Below are 19,902 nucleotides of genomic sequence, written 5' to 3'. Positions count from 1 at the left end.
GAGAGGTGGGTGCGTTTATTCTAAGTTTTAAAATCCTTAGAAGCTTGGTAATTGCATGTAGTGCATGTATGTTTCCATGTAGGTTATGGTCAAGGAGATTTGGTAATGAAATTGGTTAACCTGATTGGTGTTAGAAACAATAAAAAAAATTGTCTCTCTCTTTAGATTACTAGACTGGTAAGAACAAAGTTTTCTATGTTGTCTCCCTCTATAGCTCAATAGGTTCATGTTTGAAGGGCGTGAGATCAAACTGGTTTATACATGTGCAGCCTTCATCACTATGAATCCTGGTTACGCTGGACGGACAGAATTACCTGATAATTTACAGGCTTTGTTTAGACCTATATCAATGATGGTACCAGATTATGGTAAGATGATGAAACATCTAGAAGGTCTTTTCCTTAGTAGTATTCAAAAGCTAAAAGTACAACAATGGCTAAGTGTTTAGAAAAATCCCAAAAGGCCCAAATCTGCAACTACATATGATGCCTGTCATGGATGCCTGAACAAACTGTTCATTGTGCAGAACAGGCCATTGTCGTGTATTGTCTTGTACTTTGCATGGTTCGGGCCAAAGTTTGACTCCTAAGGACATTTATTTATGTATTTAATTTATAAGACAACAAAAATAGAACCTAAACCTATGAACCAGTTTAAAGTTGAGTGATCCTTTTGAATGTTTTATTACTTTTATCTCTGGTATCACATGCAATTTCTTTCTCAGCCTCTGGTGGCTTGGATCTTATGCTAGATTTGCTATATTGTCTCTCTATTTAGATGTTGGGAACTTGGGCTAATTCATTTCATCTCCTCTCAATATTCATTCATTTTCAGCTGTAAGACAAATGAAGCTTTTTCCATTAATGCCATTAGTCCTTATGTGTTCTCTTTTTCTTTTAGTTTATGTATGCAGCTGCAGTGTTTATTATATATCATTTTTATCAACTTACAGATGATGTTTATATGTAGTTTATTGTCACTCCTGTACAAAGTGACTCCTTGTAGATAAATTATTTCCAGTTCTAATATTTTATTGCTTCTTTTCTTTTAGGTCTGATTGCTGAAGTTATCTTGTACTCAGAAGGATTTGAGTCCTCCAGAACATTAGCCAAGAAAATGGTTCAAATGTACAAACTGTGTAGTGAACAACTCTCGCAACAAGATCATTATGACTTTGGTAATAACCTTGACACATTCATCAATAAGTATTTCCTAGAAAAAAAGTACACACTCATAAATAATAATGTCCTAAAAATAGTAGACACTCATGAATAATTATATCCTAAAAATAAAGACATGTACACACTCAAATAAAATATGCAAATTTATGATAATATACACATTTTGTTTTAGGTATGCGAGCTGTAAAATCTGTCCTGGTTATGGCTGGCAGTTTAAAAAGACAGAATCCTGACAAAATGGAAGATGTAGTTCTGATTCGAGCGCTTCGTGATAGAAATCTTCCAAAGTTTTTGTTCAACGATGCTAAACTGTTTAAAGTAACTCGGTTTTTACTTTTTCATTTATTATTATTATTAGTATAAGTATCACTATTATTTGTTTATTTTTATGCTTTGAACTGTTATAAAAGACTAACCGCTATATATATAAACTCTTCCAACAAATGTCAAAACAAAAGAAAGATGAAGTAAAAACCACAGTGTTAAGCCCTGTAATAAATGTGAACCATTTGATGAATGGATAAATCAATCTGTTGATTAATAAACCACTACGTCTATTTTTGTAGGCCCTACTTCTGACTATAAGCTTACTGAACCATACAATAGTAAAGACTGTATATTATTATTATGCCATAAACTAAATTATCACTCATATTACATGTTAATAATGTGTATTTACTTACATGGAGCTTAAGCTTTTAATTAGTTTTTAGACAAACATTGTTATCTATGAATTATCAATTCATTTGTGGAAAGTTTTCTTATGGTTTTATCACCAGCATTAAATAGAATATTTCTTACAGATAAATCAAAATTTTAAAAATTATATTTTGGGTGGAATAAAAAAAAGTATTAATAATGTGAAGAAATAGTTATGAAACTTGTTCACTGAGTGGTTTTATAATGTTTTGCAGGCCATACTTTCAGATCTTTTTCCTGGTGTTAACATACCAGAACATGATTATGGCCAGCTGAAAGATGAGATCATGAACATCCAACTAGAAATGAAGCTCCAAGTGGTGGACACGCAAGTTGTGAAAGTGATACAGTTCTTGGAGACTATGATTGTCAGACATGGTGTTATGTTAGTTGGACCAACTGGGGGTGGAAAGACCACAATTTACAGGGTAGTGTATTAATTTGTAGCCATTCTAATTGTAGTGTTTTAGAGCCACTAACTTAAAAACACTATTCGACAATGTCGACCCTGGGAAGGTACTGGGCTTTATCCGGGAAGTGGGGTTGTCTACAAAGATCTGATTTATGAATCTGTGAACATGTACTATTTACATTAGATTTTTACCAAATTATTAAATTTTTACTACCCTTACTATTTTAACTGTGAATAGACCTTGATTTTAATGATTTAACTGTATAGAATTTAGCCCCTGTTATGTAGAGAGAGAGTAGTCCTTAAGGGACTGCAGGCACGACATGGCCTAAATTGTGCTGATGTGCCTAAAATCCAAATCAAATCAAATCTAGGTACGTAAATATTAAACTTGTAAGTTTTCATTCACTCTGTGACTCACACAATTCTCAGTCATCACATTCAAGCATATTTTCTACAAATGAAAGATTGCATTTGTTTTTAAATTAATGACTTTATGTTCTTGCATTTGAAAAGTTTGAAACAGGGCCTAAAAGCAGAGTTTAATGATGCTAATAAGGAATCCATCAAAAGTACATGATCTACTAAGCTAGTATTTAAAAAAAATATATAGTCATCTATCCACATTATGTCCTTTTGTTGTACAATGACCTTGTTAATAACAATCAATAATTAAACACATTCAATATCAACTTTCTCTGTGGCACCAGTGAGACAAAGACAAGAAATAAAATAGGCTCCTCCCTTGGAATTATGTATAACAATTTGAACAAATTTAACTCTTTCTCTCCATAATTATTTACCACATTCTGGTGGAATCAACGCTGGTATCGTCAGTAGGAGAGAAAGAGTTAAAATATATTAAAGACTATCTTTTACACTTAGAACATTTAAAGATGGACTGTTAGATGTAAAAAATACATGTGTTATTTTAGCTATTTTGGACAGATTCCGAGTTTTCTGAATTTTTTCATGATGTAGGTGTAGGTTAAGAATCATTGATATTTTAAGGCAATTATGTCTTACAATGCATACAGCTGCTAAAGGGTTATCTGAAATTTTTTACTCAACCAAAATAAACAATTATTAACTGTTGTCAAATTTTCTTTGAAAATATTCTAACAGCATCATTAAAATGAAAAAAGAAAATAAAAGACAGTTATTTGGAAAGTAAAAAGAATCAATACAAATTTTGACACCTGGCAGGCTTTGTTGTGCAGTTGTTTAAATGATCTGAGCTCTTTGTTACCTACCCCTGATGTTTTGTAGGGTAGTCAGACTCATTGCTAGTTATTTGGTGCAGTTCCTTCCTAACTATTTAGCTTGTAACCTAAACACTTTTCATTCTGTTCATAATATTTTTTTACACAATTTAAAAAAAAATAAATATTCAGTTATTGTGAATGAAAAGATTAACTACTGCCAATGCCTAAAGTTTGGTGAATGTGTATTGTGTAGTGTTTGTGCTTCAACCTTATTAAGGCATTAGATTAAGCATCAGATCTGATATTACATTGGAAAGGACATAACATTAGAATAGGTATAATATGTATTTTAATTCTAAATCAATTTACCTTTACCTATCCCTTAGTCTGTTGGACCATTGGGGCACCATGGCAAGATTCATCGACTGTCTTTCTCCATTCCTCTCGGACTTTTGCCTTAGTTAGAACCTCTTTCAATGGCAGGCCCATCCATTCTTTTATGTTGTCCTCCCATTGATTTCTCTGTCTGCCTCTTCTTCATTTTCATGGTACTAAATCAATAAAAACCCTATCTATGTAAGCAAAAAAATGTTTTAAAGTTTTGATGACTTGTTTCATTAGATTCTAGAAAAAGCCTTGACCAGTTTGTACAATCAAGGTGTACAGAATGAATTCTATCAACCAGTTCATGTGTATGTTATGAATCCAAAATCTATTACTATGAATGAATTATATGGAGGTGTGGACAAACAAACGCTTGAGTGGAAAGATGGGCTGATGGGACTGACTGTCAGGTTTTGTGTCAACGTAAGAGTTTAGCAGTTAGATTTAGTTTGAAAATGTGCAGGAAAATATTGCGTTAAGATAAGTGTTAGAATCTATTGTTTACTTAAGGGTAGGTTACATTATTCACATGAGTATGAAGTGTAAATGTATATTATTGTGACTAGCCTGTGAATACATTTGGCATTATTTTGAACTCTTTAGGACACAACCAAAGATCATCAGTGGATAGTATGTGACGGCCCTGTGGATGCATTATGGATAGAGAACATGAACACAGTGTTAGACGACAACAAAATGTTATGCTTAGCCAATAGTGAGAGAATCAAATTTACACCCTACATCCACATGATCGTTGAGGTGCAGGATCTTGCCGTAGCTTCACCCGCGACAATGATAATGTGTGTTGATTTGTCTTATTTTGAAATGTAATTTTTGTATGTTGATGTAATTATGACATTTAAATGTTAAAAAAAAAAAGGGAACCTATACACTAAGTTTGGTCAACACCTTTATGTGTGAATTGTCCTAGAAATGTGAAAAAGTAGCAATTTTTTCACAATTTTTGCCCTAACATAAACATAACATTTCTATTTTTTTAGGGGGTGGGGGGGTGGGGGGGGTCAAAGTGTCCATAGTAATAGATTGTAATACATTGTAATAGATGCTATGCTTAAGAGTTACTAAGACATAATTGGCAACACATTTATTCATATTGAAAATCAAACAAAATTTTTTTTAAACTCTAATTATTTAACCAAAAAAAAAAATGTTGTGCAGTGTATATGATAATGTGTATTCACCTTTTTGAATTTCAAGATTATATCATTACACTGTTAAATGGATAGAGATGGAAGGTAGTGAATAATGTAATGATAGAAGCATGCAGATGCTATTAGCTAAGGTTGACCCATCAGGGTGCCAAGAAAGATTCCAGTGCTTTTTAAAAATGATGTTGCATTAAATATATATATGGCTCCTTTTGTCTCAAAAGGCAATGGATGCGCCCAAATGAGTCACTGGTTTTGGCTTAATCTTGAGACAGGGCAGAATCTGGTGTGGCTAATCAAGCCAATTCTAGAACGGCAGACTTTGCCACAATTCGTACTTGTGTATGCCTCTGATTTAGGGCTAGCAGACAGGGCAGCTTTCTTTTTATCCCTCTTGATTAAAGCCGCTTCAATTCTTTTGTTCTCAGCAAGGGTTGTCCCAGCACGCACAGTCTGTCTCCATGCACTCCGGTCTTTGGCTATGTTTTCCCACATACTTTCGCTGATGCCTGAGGCTCTCATATCTCGCTTGCAGACATCTCTATATGTTAGTCTTGGGCGGCCCTTGGGTCTGACTCCTTCCACAAGCTCAGCATATAAGATATCTTTCGGGATTCTGCCATCTGGCATGCGGGTGACATGTCCGAGCCAGCGTAATCTTCTTTGTGTCAGGAGAGCATACATGCTGTTCATATTGGCCAATCTTAAAACTTCCTGATTGGAGACATGGTCCCTCCAAGAGATGCCCATTATGCGTCTCAGGCAGCGCAAGTGGAAACTATTCAATCTGTGCTCTTGGTACATGTATGTTGACCAGCTCTCACTGCCATAAAGGAGAGTGCTCACAACACAGGCGTTGTAGACTAGGATTTTGGTCGCTGTGGTCAATTTACCATTTTCCCAGACGCGCTTGGAGAGTTTTGCCAATGCTGTGGTAGCTTTTCCTATCCTTTTTGTCAGCTCGATGTCTAAGTCTAGGTTACTGACAATTGTTGAACCCAAGTAGGTAAATTCCTGCACCACTGAAAGGGTGTGGTTCCCAATTTGTATTATAGGTATTTCTGCGACGTCTTGTGCCAGGATTTCGGTCTTGGAGAGACTTATAGTAAGGCTAAACTCTTGACAAGCAGCTGCTAAGGCGTTCACTAGCTTCTGTAGACCTCCTTGTGAGTGAGATACGAGTGCCGCGTCATCGGCAAACAGCAGCTCTCTTATCAAGATACGACGCCTTTTCGTTTTGGCTTTAAGACGTGCCAGGTTAAAGAGCCTTCCATCGGATCTGCTATGGATGTATATTCCGTCTTCCAGGGATTTAAAAGCACTGGATAGTACGACTGAGAAGAAGATGCCAAATAGTGTAGGGGCCAGTACACATCCTTGTTTGACACCGCTCTTAATGGAGAATGGCCTGGAGGAAGAACTTTCAAACTGAACGGTGCCCTGCATATTTTCATGAAAAGCTGACACTAGTTTTCTTAACTTATTTGGGCAGCCGATTCTCTCTAGTACAGCAAACAGACCGCTTCTGCTAACAAGGTCAAAGGCCTTGGTCAAATCAATAAATGCTATGAAGAGGGGCTGCTTTTGTTCTCTGCTCTTCTCCTGTAGCTGCCGAAGAGAGAAAATCATATCTGTTGTAGATCTACCTGCCCTAAAGCCACACTGCGACTCTGGATAAACACGATCTGCCAGGATCTGTAATCGCTTTAGTAATACTCTAGCAAAAGCCTTTCCGACTATGCTAAGCAGTGAGATGCCTCTGTAATTGTTACAATCAGAGCGGTCGCCTTTATTTTTATAAATTGTAACAATGTTGGAGTCTTTCAATTCCTGGGGGACCATTCCTTGTTCCCAGCACAAGCTTAGCAGTTCATGGAGTGGTTTGATTAGGGCAAGTTTTCCAGCCTGAATTACTTCAGCAGGAATGCCATCTCCTCCGGGTGTTTTCCCATGTGCAAGCATGTCAATGGCAATGCTCATCTCCTTTACTGAGGGCGTTTCGTCTAATTCCGTCAAAACTGGAAGTGATGGAAAGTTGGAAACAGCATTTGGTGAGATGGCGTTTTCAATCTGGTAGAGTTCTGCATAGTGTTCAACCCAACGTTCCATTTGCAGCGCACGATCGCTGATGATTGAGCCATCTTTTGACTTGAGCGGAGCACACTTGCTGGTGTGAGGTCCAAAGGCTTTTCTCATGCCCTCATATAGTCCTCTTATGTTACCACAGTCGGCACAAGATTGAATATCTTCGCATAGCTCCTGCCAGTATTTGTTAGCATATTGTCTCGCTACTCTTTGGGCATTGTTACGTGCAGCTCTGAGCCTTTTTAAGTTGCTTGGGGTGGGATCCTTCTTGTAGATTAGCATGGCTGCTCTCTTGTTCGTAGTGGCAGTTTCCATTTCTGGTAGACTAGCTTCAAACCAGTCTTTGCTTTTCTTGATTTTGTTTCCAAAGACCAGTGATGATGTTTGGTAGATTGTATCACGCATAAACGTCCAGCTTTTTTCTACCTCAGTCACAGAGAAGTTTTTAAAAGCTTCCTCTAATTTGTTCTCAAATTCGGTGCAAAGATCAGGATTTTTTGTGCTAGTAGTATTCAGGCGTGATTTTCTTTTTCCCTGTGATGTGTGGATCTTAGTTGGCAGCAGTCTTGTCCGGCAGGACACTAAAGTATGATCAGTATCACAATCCGCGCTTTGGTAGCTACGTGTCAGCAGTATATTTCCAATGTCCTTTTTTCGTGTCAGTATCATATCCAGCTGGTGCCAGTGCCCAGACCTAGGGTGCCTCCATGAGACACAGTGCTGTGGTTTTGTTCTGAAGTATGTGTTGGTAATGCAGAGCTTATGGTATGTGCAGAATTCAAGCAGTCTTTGTCCGTTCTCATTCATCTTTCCGATTCCAAAAAGCCCAAGACAGTCTGGCCAGGTAGTGTTATCTGATCCTACTCTGGCATTGAAGTCACCTAGAAGGATCATATGTTCTTTTTGAGGAATGTTTGCAATGGCTTCTTTGAGGTCTTCATAGAACTTGTCTTTGTCCTCCTGAAGCGAGCTTAGTGTGGGGGCATAAGCACTAATTAGAGTGACTTTTCCAGATGCTGTCATCATACTTATGCTTAGTAGCCGTTCCGAGCCACCAACTGGAGGGACTATCATGGGAAGAAGACTGTTCTTGACAGCAAAGCCCACACCATGTATTGGAGTCTCATCCTGTGCTTTCCCTTTCCAAAAGAAAGTGTAGTCAGTCTCGCGGAGCATGCCGTTTTCGGCCAGTCGGGTTTCTTGCAGGGCTGCAATGTCGATATGTAGCCTTTTTAGCTCGTTGTTTATAACTGCCGTCTTCCTTGCATCGTCGATCTGCCTTAGATCATCAGTGAGACCAGGACACATTGTCCTGACATTCCAAGTGGCCAGTCGCATGACAGGGATTTTCTTTTTCAGTTTAATTTTTCTTCTTTTGTTGCTTGGTGCAAGTTTCCAGCCTACTTGTCGTTTTAAACTAAGCTCTAAGCACCCATTAGAGCAGGCAGGCTGTGGCGGATCAGCACCTAACTGACTGGGGGCTGCCCAGGTTGAGGCGGGCGGTAGCTGATCAGTGAGGCGCGAAGACCTCTCCCACCGTCAGAGACAACCCGTGGCGTCCATACATTACGCCAATCAAGTTGGACTTATAACCCGTAACTGTTGTCTCCCGTGTTGTTTTAGCCGCTTTGCAGCAGCACCAGAGTTTCCTCTCCGGGGCGCATTCCTGGGCCTTGGATAAAGGGGTCATGGGTGGCCCATGCGTCATGATCCCTCTCTCGACCTTGCTGATGTGATCCAAAGGAACGCATCGCATTACATTTGGCACCAACTCAGTTGCAGAAGCTGCCGGAGGGAATTTCGCAGCTGATACTCCCAACGCCTAAGGGGCTTCACTCCTGATTTCTCCTCGAGGTTGTCTCCTGAAGCCTCAGTACCGCAAGGCAGCGGGGGTTTGAAGTCAGAGTACCCCTCTCCTAGATGAACTGCCTTACTAGGCTGACGAGCTCCATCTGCCCGAAGCTCCCGGTTTTGTGGCGCCAGGTATCCGCCTTCACCCCTTCACCTGTTAGTAAGAACAGTTTCGCCGGGCTTAATATCTAAGCCACACGAGCAGGCCAGGTGCTGGACTTTCAAAGGTTGTCATGGCCAGGGGTGTCAATGGGGTTAAGCTCCCATTGTCTATAAAATACTCCTAATGGCATGCGTGCATTAAATACAAAGTATCTTAAAGAACTATATCCATACCAGTAAGAACAAATTAGTTTCAATGTAGACTTAAGAATTCTCAACATTTAGATCTGTACTCTTATTTTCCAGGTAGATATCAGCAAAATAAACTCATTTTGTAAATTGCTTGAAGCCATTTTCTTCTACAATCTTGGTAATTTGACTGGTCACTAGAATCCTCCAAGATGTTTCGATTTCTGTGCCAGATCTTTGTGTTTTGTTACCTTTGGGCTCTTGGGGGTAACCTCAATGATGAGTACAGAGATGCTTTTGATCTGTTTATACGACAACAATTTGATGAAAATCAAGATGCCAAGGTAACTGAAACAATATTATGTGTTGATAGTTTCAATCAGATATTCTATTTATACATCATAGACAATTTAGTGCTGAACTGGCTCAGAGTTGATTTCATTGTTGGATAATATAACAACAAATTTGGACCTTAAAGAACTGGGTATATTTCTTCTACTCACTAAACCTATTGACTTTATTAAAAACTAAACCCATCTAGTAAAAGACTACATTGGTAGTGATAGTAGAAAACAATTAACAAAACATACACCAAGGAGTCTTCTTTATAAGCATAAAAAATAGTTTTTTTTTATTGGATACAGAGACGTGAGTCTTGAGTGCATTTTGAATACTGATGCTTGCTTATAGCTTACTTCATTGAGTAATCTAGTAGCTGGAAAGAAGTCTAGATGTAGTGCATTCTAGATGCACTGCTGAAGTACTATTGAAATGACAACATGTTATGTTGTCCTTAAAAAGAATACTGAAGTTATGAACATTGAAATTATTTGCAAGATGGAGTGTTTCTCTATTATTAATATAACCTTTCAGCTGCCAGGAACATATCCTTTATGGAGCTATTACATTGAGGTGGACTCAAAGAGAATGGATCTGTGGGAACGTCTTGTCTCATCCTTTCGATTTGACAAATCCATTTCATTTTTTAAAATGATGGTGCCCACTGTGGACACAGCACGTTATGGCTACTTCCTAGAGCGGTTACTTTCTGTTCAAAAACCAGTGCTCTTTACAGGAGGGACAGGCGTGGGCAAGGTAGTATGAAATTAGTTTACCAATTTACCTTCATTAAAGATATGATTATAAGATGTTGATTTAATGTTTTTGTTTAAACTATAACTAATAAAAAAATGTTGCAACTTCTGAATATATCTTGATTGGTTAATGTTTGTGTAATTGAAATAATTGACTGCATATCTGAAAGAATGAATATATTGTCTCCTTCAACTTGCTCTAGATTTACTTGATCGCATCTCTGAGAGAATGAACTACGTACCAGTTTACATTAACTTTTCTGCACAAACCAGCAGCGGAAGAACTCAAGAAATTATTGAAGGGAAGTTGGAGAAACGAAAGAAAAATGTTATTGGTAAATTAATTTTTTTGTCTATAACTGTAACATTTTAACTTCTTATACAGTCTTATGTTTTAAACTAAATGTCTGATCTCAGTTTTTTTTTTGTTTTTTTTTTGTATGTCTTTTGTATGTCTTTTTGGTTAATATCCTGACTTATTAATTTCTTTATTTACTCTCTCAAGATAATTTTAGTACTAAAATTAATTTCAGTAATTATAAAATTAAATATCATTTTATGTTAAAAATTGATTACTTAAAATAAAATAATTTTCTATATTTTCAAAACCCTACCAATTGAGTCCAAGTTTGCAGGCTATATAGGCTACTGTTTTGATCTTATGTGCAAAAAGAATCGACAGGGGCTTATTGCAAAAAAAAAAATTTACATGAAGAGCGCAAGTTGAGAAAGAGATCATGTTCTTCCTCAACTACTAACAAACATTTTGTGTTCAACTGCTAATATGTACTTCTCTAATGACCAACAAAAATCTTTTAAAAACTAACATATATGTCTTTAATGACTAACACACATATAGTTCTATAACATCTTCAATGTTTGAAACACATATAAAAAAAAGTTATGTTCACTTGATACGCTTTGCCAGCTATGCTTTAAGGATCTAGAGTGGTTCCCCGCCCCAAATGATTGTCTGGATGGGTTACATCTGTTTAACAAATGATGTCTGGATGGGTTACATCTGTTTAACAAATAATGTCTGGATGGGTTACATCTATGTATAAGTAACACACTTCACACATTGCAACAAATGCATTCAAACAATTAGTAGAACAAACAAAATAGGCTACATTTCTTTTTTTTTTCTTTTTTTTTTTTAAAGTTACATGGCTTGGGGTAACAAATCACCCACACACAAATCACCATAATTGGATCATGGTTGTGGCTAAAAGCAGTATGAAAAATAGACTTTGTCCTTTCAATATACCTGCTGGTGGTGAAAGAGTGGTTTTTATATCCTGTTTTGGACAGTTCCAATAGCAGCTACAACAATTTTTTTTCCCTTTCAGCTTTGGCATTTCTTTTTATAATGCCCTGACCCAATGAACTCAGCAAGCTGATTTTTAGTCTATGCTTTGTGTAGTTTTAGTTCTTTTTTTCCTGATTCTCTCAGGTCTACCTAGTAAACTCATGAAATGTTTCTGAGGCAGTGATCAGTTGCACCATTAAATGTTTTTTTCAAGTTCTTTCAAGAAAACTTGTCAGGTCTTAATTTAACCTGCATTTCTTTTTTCTTGTTTGCTTTTCACACATCAACTGTAGTTTTGTTTTGTACATAACATTGTGCTGTTAGGTAGTTCAGAATAATGACAGCATAGTGACCTGGTATCTGCTTGCAGCCTAATTGTACTTTTAATATTTCCCACATGCTTCATCATGATTGGAGGTCAACATGTCCTAGAGCAATTTTTAATACATTAAATTAACTAACTTTTTGATTGATTGAAATTAAGAATAAGAACAATTTCAATGTTTAACTAATGCATGGTGACATTATAGTCTAAAACTGACCTAATGTTTCAGTAGTATTAATGTTTAATTACAAAATTTTAGAAAATTGAACTCCACTTTTAGAACAATTAAAAAAACAATACAGTCCAATAGATGTAGGTTGGGAACAAAGAAGTGGCAGGGGCTATAATTGACCATCATTTATACTTGTTTCTATAAGCATCTCAACTGTAGTCTTACATTTTCGATAGCGCATCAGATTATGTTTTTTTGAGAATTTGTGACGACCTGCCCTTTTGACTTAAAGCCCCGCCTTTACTTACATATTTGTAAAATGTTTTACATGTTTCGAATGTTCTTTTAGAGTTGAAGATAATTATTTCCTAGTCCAAACCTCCTGCAGGATGAGGGGGATGGGAGCGGGCAGGGTTTGAACCCTGGACTATTGATAAATCTGAACGATAGTCCAGTGCGAAAATCACATGACCATGCAGCCATCCTATCCTTAATGGCTGACATACAAGACCATAGTAGTAACATACAACTCTTGAAAAGTACCAGTAGACTTACATCTTAATTCCTCAAAACTTTGATCAATGTTCATTATTCATACCAATGTCCTTCTGTCATGCTTTTCTCTGTGTACAGGTGCACCTCAAGGTAAACGAGTGGTCATATTTATTGACGATCTCAACATGCCCAAACTGGACACGTACGGCTCTCAGCCACCTATTGAACTTTTACGACAGTATCTAGACTTTGATGGTTTATATGACAGAGAAACAATGACCTGGAAAGAGATTCAGGTGCTAAAAATAATTGCGAACGTTTTTTTTTTCATAAAGGATAACAAAATGTTTACTGTTTGAGTGCATGTGTATGAGTTGAAGATTTTTGATTAAACTGATAATAATAATAGTTTTATTTATAAAGCGCTGTTAACAAACAAAATGTAGGCTCAAGGCGCTGTAATAACATTACAAACACAAACACGACAATAGAAATAAAAAACTAATCTAAAAAAGTTTTAAACAAGTAGGTCTTAATGTCCTTCTTAAAAGTGGTATAGCATGTTGTCTGTCTGAGATCAATGGGGAGTGTGTTCCAAACCTTGGGTCCGTGCACTGAAAAAGCCCGCAGACCGTAGCTTTTGAGGGAGAAACATGGAACCACTAAAAGCGTAGGGCTCTCTGGGGGACTTATGGAGTAATCAGTTCTCTAATGTACAGGGGCATCTCATTGTTTTTATATACACTGATGACAAAGTGTGGCGACCTTGTAATCGATTCTTGTAAACTGATGTACCTGGCATGATAACAACAGCCAAAGAACAATGGGGAGAGTCTTGCAATGTGGACCACTTTTTTTTACCCTTTATATATTTAGAGGGTAGCATTCTTAATATACTGGCTCGCCATGATATAAAATGTTAAATAATTTTAAAAGATTCAGAATGGCTCATACTGGAAACCCTCTTTGACTGCAATTTTGAAATTATTAAAACTAATTCCACCTTGGACTGACAAGCTGTGAAGAGACTATAAAGTTGTTTTAAATAGGCATAAATATAAAAGTATTCAATTTTGTCATTGCAAATATCATTTAAAGAATTCACATATCCTTTAGCCTGTTTAACTGTTGGGACACCACGCATGATCTGTCGACTATCTTTCTCCATTCCTCTCTGGTTGTTTTTTTTTGCCTTTAATAGAATCTCTTTCAATGACTGGTCATCCATTCTTTTATGTTGTCTTCCTATCTCTTTCTGTGCTGCCTCTTCTATTTCCTGGTTCTGTTCCCTGCAGAAAGTTTTTTGCGAGCCCTGAAGACCTTGTGGTCATAAAGGAATATGGTCATAAAGTTTTAGTTTTCTGTTATTGACAGTGGTTAGCAGGTCATCTCTGGGCCCGATTGTCATTGTGATCCAGTATCTAATCTTTTGTTTATGTTTCAGTCTTTGTATGTGATAATTAGGATCATTCTGTAGCATATATCTATGGCCAGGATCCTCCTCTATAGTTCTGCAGTTCAAGCATATAAGAATGTGGCCATGGCCAAAGTCTGATTTAAGTGTGGAGGGCTATACCTTTGTCTTTCTAAATTGCTATGAGTTAACCAAGTGCTCCTGTGAACTGGCCAGTAGTTCAGTTTTGGTTTCTTTATCTGAAACAATAGCTCTTAGGTATTTAAATTTACTTGTCAACTTTCTTTAAGCCTCCAATACTAATGTCTGTTGGCTATTAGAGTCATAATTAGTGTTTTTTCAACATTGATTTGCACACCCTATGCTGTGGAAGTCTTGTCTTTGAGCAACTAGTAAACTAGTCCCTGCCAGACCATCTATGTATTCAGCAAAGCACAAGTTAGTAATTTTTCTTCCTTTAATGCTTGCAGTACCTTTGTAACCTTTGATGTTGAAAGCTTTCTTAAAATCTATTAAGACTTGACAGAGTATCCTGAAGCTTAGGATTTTTTTCTGTTGTGCTGTGACCTTGTCTAAAACCTGCTTGTCCTACTAAAATTTTTGTCATCTATTGGTTTTAGATGGTATAATATAATTTTTAACAGGACTTTGCTGGGATGGCTTATGAGGCATGGTAGTTTTGACAGAGTTGCAAATAGCCTTTTTTTAGCAGGGTGATGATGAGTGATTGAAACCAGGGCTTGGGCCAGTCTCTTGACTGCCAGATCCTGTTGCAAATCTTAAAAAGTGTCTTTATCATCTTTACTCCTCCAGCCTTGTAGAAACTTACCCCCAAAAAAAAGTATATATGTGTGTGTGTTAATGTCATTAAATGATGGGATAGATTTTGATAAGAGAATAAATAGGCTTTGCAACACAGAAGTTCAGATGATCAATTTAATTCAAATATTTTCACTCAGCAAAGAGTTTCAAGTAGCACTTTTAATATTTAACATTCTTTAAGATATTTTGAGTGTTTATTTCACTTAAGAAATTTGGTTTGAAATGATAGTCCTGTTTCTGAATCTATTCTGAAGTGAAAGTTGGGCTACCAGAAGTTATATTATCAGAATTATATAGAGAATTTAGTGCTGCCAAGAAGGTACAGGTGTGGAGATATATAGGCTTTCACAAAATAATCTATCATCAAACCAGAGAAACCATTACTGACAATCAGCAAAGTGGACATATTTAATCCTGTGTTCAAGATTCCATGAAATAATCTTTCAAATTCTCTTTTAGTCCATTTTAAAAGAAAAAAAGCTGATGCACTGCTACACAGCTTTGTGCACTGACTCAAACAATTTTCTCTGTTACAGGATGTAACCCTTGCTGCTGCCTGTTCGCCTCCTGGTGGCGGTAGAAATCCTGTGTCACCAAGGTTATTTCGACATTTTTCCATGTTCACCATCCCATCCCCAACTGAAATGAGCCTAAAACAGATGTTTTTAGTAAGTTGTTTTTTTTATGGATACTTTTCTTTAGTACAATATTTGTTTTTGCTTTTTATGTGTTTTTGATGTTCCTTCAAAATTAAAAGATTATTACATTGTAGCCCAAACCTCCCTCAGGTAGTGGAGGATGGTGACTGTGTTTGAACTAGGAACCATTCAGACAATAGTCCAGAGCTCCTACCGTATCATCAGGCAACCATTTTAACAAGGGCCTCACTTAAACATGTTATAATTTAATTTTTAATGGTATTGATATTTTATACTTAAAATATTAATATTGAGTGTAATATATATTTTCAGTTAAAAAATAGTGATTGTAAATTGTATTGACTGCATTCTCAAATGTCAGGGTAAACTGCCTGGTCATTTAGTATTTGTGAATGTTGTCATGTTGGTCACTCCTGTCAGGTCTGGACTAGGATGTTCTAATCTTCAATTCAGATAGAATGTCTGTCCTGTAACACACATTGAAATAAATTACAATTTATTGAAATATAAAATGTTTTCAACTATTTGTGGAAAAAAAAAAGATAATTAGATAAAATATAACTTTTTTGACTAGTAAATTAAAATACATTTGATAAAGACTTTGTTGGCCTCTTTCAGTCATTGAACGAAGTATTTACTTAATAATAAAAACATAGTTTAGGTTATTGGGCCTATTATGTTTGACTTCACTTTTACTTCCAGGCAATCATCAATGGGTTTTTACTAGACTTCTCTCGCAATGCCCGTACATTAGCTGAACCAATAGTTAACTCAGCTGTTGAACTCTATTTTAGAATGAGCTCAGACCTACTTCCTACGCCTGCCAAATCTCACTACAAAGCTTTAGAATGTCTAAGTGAAAGAATTGTTGTTTGAAAATTATTATCACCTCAAAGCTCGAGAGTGACCATAAGGCCTAGAATGCAGACTGGTTCTGATTACAAATAAAAGTAAACTAACTTTATTGAGAAACAGCTCTTCAATGAAGAAGTTGATAAATTCAATTTCATATCAAACAACTTTAAATAATTCCACAATAAAAGCACAGATTTTTTAATTAGAGCTACATTAATTTACAGTAACTAAAGCAGGGGTTAATTAAACACATTTTTTAAAAATAGATTACAAAGTCTCACAAAAATGGTTTGGACTTTCTGAATTTTTTTTTTTAATAGTATTTTTAGATTGATATTTTCATAGGATGAAATTATAGCAAAAATTCTATTTCTTCTTTCACTTTTACTCTTTTTTTTTTTTTTAACAAACCATTTCCTTGTAATTTTATTGCTAGAATCTCAATTTCATTTTCTGTTAGAATTTTCAAATTTGTAATGACATTTTATTGTTTTGTAGGTATATTGCAGGCTGATGCAGGAATCTTCCGTGAAAAAATTCAAATTGTTCGTCTATTTATTCACGAGACTCAAAGAGTGTTCCATGATCGACTGATTAACAATGAAGACAAGCTTTTCTTCCACAAACTTATGGCAGAAATTGTGTACAAAACATTCAATGAGGTTCTGTTTAAATTACTGTTATCATTATTTTTAATTTATTTAATTATTGTTTCCAATCTAATCAGTAATGTTAATTAGAACTGAAATAAATACAATCATCAATAGAAGTAATAGCATCAATAGAGGCAAAATAATCTTTATTAATAACTCTTTAAAATGTGAACATTTAGGTCAATGCTCTTAAATTGGTGTAAGAAGTGCAAACAGTCTTGTTCCTATTCATATTACAATGTGAACATTCATTCAGATTGATGAATGTTTGTATAGAAATTTATTCCATTGTTGATGAGCTTGTCATTGTGTTGTAGTTCTAGTAAGCATTTAGCTTACTTGATACAAAACTCTAAATAAATTCTGAAAATGTTTCAACACCTACAATCAACACACATTCTGTCTCTCATCTCCTACTTCTTTCATCAGCTGCTAAGCTTCTTTTACCAACTGTAGAAATCTGAATTTAGCAGCAACAGTTCTCTGTCAATACAAACATGGGCACACACTCCATAACATACATGTTTAATAGTTTTTAGTTAGCTCAGTGCAATGGAATCTATATTTCATTTAAAATTGGAGGGGGGGGGGAGAGGATCTGTGAAGAGTGGCGGAAAAGCTTAAACTGCTGTGCTATCCATCAAAGGGGCTCAAGCTCATAACCCGACTAAGATCTGAGTTGTGTTTGCTGGGTTCCTGAAGGCAGCACAGAAATTTCTCACAGATAGCCCATACTCACACCATAGCGCACTACCATAAGCATGAATAATGAAGCTACAAACCAGCCTAAATCTCATTCATTCTCCTGACCTGAACTGAGATTGTCAAGATCTTACTACCCTATTTATTAGACCATCATTTTATCACTTGGCCATCCTATCTAAAATACAAATGTCAATTTTTAAAAAAATTTTAAATTAACTCCAAATATCTGACCCTCATCAAATATCAATGCCAGTAAAGAATTCTTTTAATTATTTTCAGAACTTTGATCCGCATTCATTTATCAAAGATCCTTTACTGTTTGGTAATTTCATAAAGATGGGATGCCCACCAGAAGAGAAATTGTATGAGGAGATATCTGACATGAACAAACTTCAACATGTTTTAGGGGAGGTAACAAACTGCTATTTAATGATTTCTAAAATTTATATTGTGTAATGAAAATTTCATATGAAAATATCAAAATAAAACGATAAAGTTCTAGACATTTGGAAACTTAGTTTTATACTTCAAATAGTTACATAGGTATAATGTTTTTTACCATTTCAAAAGTTATCATCAAGCACTTCATAGTCTAACCTCTATATTTTATTAAATCATCTAAATTAAAATACATCTTATATAGAACTCTACAAAGCTTGTAATACTTACTTATGTAGAAATTCCTTCTGTTTGAGACAGTATCTAGATGACCTTAACCTTACATCACCTAAAGAAATGCGTTATGTGTTCTTTATGGATGCAATGGAACATATTACTCGACTAGTCAGGATGATTCAACAAGAAAGAGGCAATGCCTTATTGGTTGGAGTGGGAGGAACAGGAAAACAGTCATCAACAAGGTTCAATATATAAATATCTATAATATTTTTACCAGATTGTTGAGTTTAAATAATCATTTTTTTACAGTTTTAAAAGAACATTTATATATACTAGTAGATAAAAACACACCTAAGTATGTGATTTTTTTTTTTTTTGTGTGCAATCTGTCTGCCCACATGTGTAACTATCGCTGCTTCCAGATTGAGCTCTTTCGAGGCTATGACTATTCTTCATTCCACGATGACCTGAAAAAATTGTATGATACAGCAGGCATTCAAAATAAACCCACAATTTTTTTATTTACTGATACACAGGTTGGCAAAAGAGTTTATATATATATATATATATATATATATAGAGAGAGAGAGAGAGACATATGTATGTGTAATATACTAAGTCAATTCATAACCTTAGAAACAAGGCTTTATTTCAATAAAACACGACTGATACACACAATAACACAGTACAGACTGGTCACGATTCACAGACTACGATAATGCGAACACGATTACAAATACTAGCACGATTACAAGCACGGGTAACACACAAGTTCATTTAACGATCACTCCATTTACCCCTCCTTTATTTCTTTCTGGGTCTTAGGTTATAACCATGCGTATGAAGGGAAGGATCCGGAGGTATCTCTGGCGTAGACTTTTCTCCTTGCAAGTTGTAACTGTCCTGTACGGGACTCGAGTCAATATTGGCCTCTGGCATTGGGTGGCTCCCCTGTGAGTCACTGATGACTTCTGGCTGGTTGTACATCATTGGGGTGGGACTCTGTGAATTACTGATAGTTTCAGGCCCGTAGCGACTCCCTGGTGAGAGATCCAAAGAGTCACCGACCTCTTGAGGCAGAATACCGTTCTCTGGTTCGAAATAGTCGTTCGTGGAACTTTCCTTTGGTGCCAGGTGCCTAAGCGACTCTGTCTCCTCCCGGCCGTTTGGAAATCGTATGTGGGCGTACTGTGGGTTGCAGCTAATAAGTTCAACCTCTTGTACCAATGGGTCAAATTTTGAAGATCTTACAGGGGATTTTAGTAATACTTTGCCTGGGTTCTGTAGCCAAGTAGGCAAGGATGTTCCCGTTGGCGATCTTCTGTTGAATTTGAAGATCCGTTCGTGTGGAGTTTCATTAGTAGAAGTACACAGTAATGATCGAATTGAGTGAAGTGCCTGGGGCAACACAGATTCCCACTGTGATAGTTCCAACTTCCCTGAGTCCAATGCTAATAAAATAGCCTGCCACAATGTTTTATTCAGCTTTTCTATTTGCCCATTT

General features: G+C 36.2%; 1 pseudogene; it reads left to right on the top strand.

Annotated features, from left to right (window-relative positions):
- The window catches only part of LOC129923713 (dynein axonemal heavy chain 6-like), an 87,741-nt pseudogene that overhangs the window by 22,197 nt on the left and 45,642 nt on the right, over positions 1-19,902 (top strand).

The sequence above is a fragment of the Biomphalaria glabrata genome, chromosome 17, assembly GCF_947242115.1.
Source record: "Biomphalaria glabrata chromosome 17, xgBioGlab47.1, whole genome shotgun sequence".
Taxonomy (NCBI): Eukaryota; Metazoa; Mollusca; class Gastropoda; family Planorbidae; genus Biomphalaria; species Biomphalaria glabrata.
The sequence above is the reverse complement of the archived record's forward strand: the minus strand, read 5'-3'. Positions and strand labels throughout refer to the sequence as shown.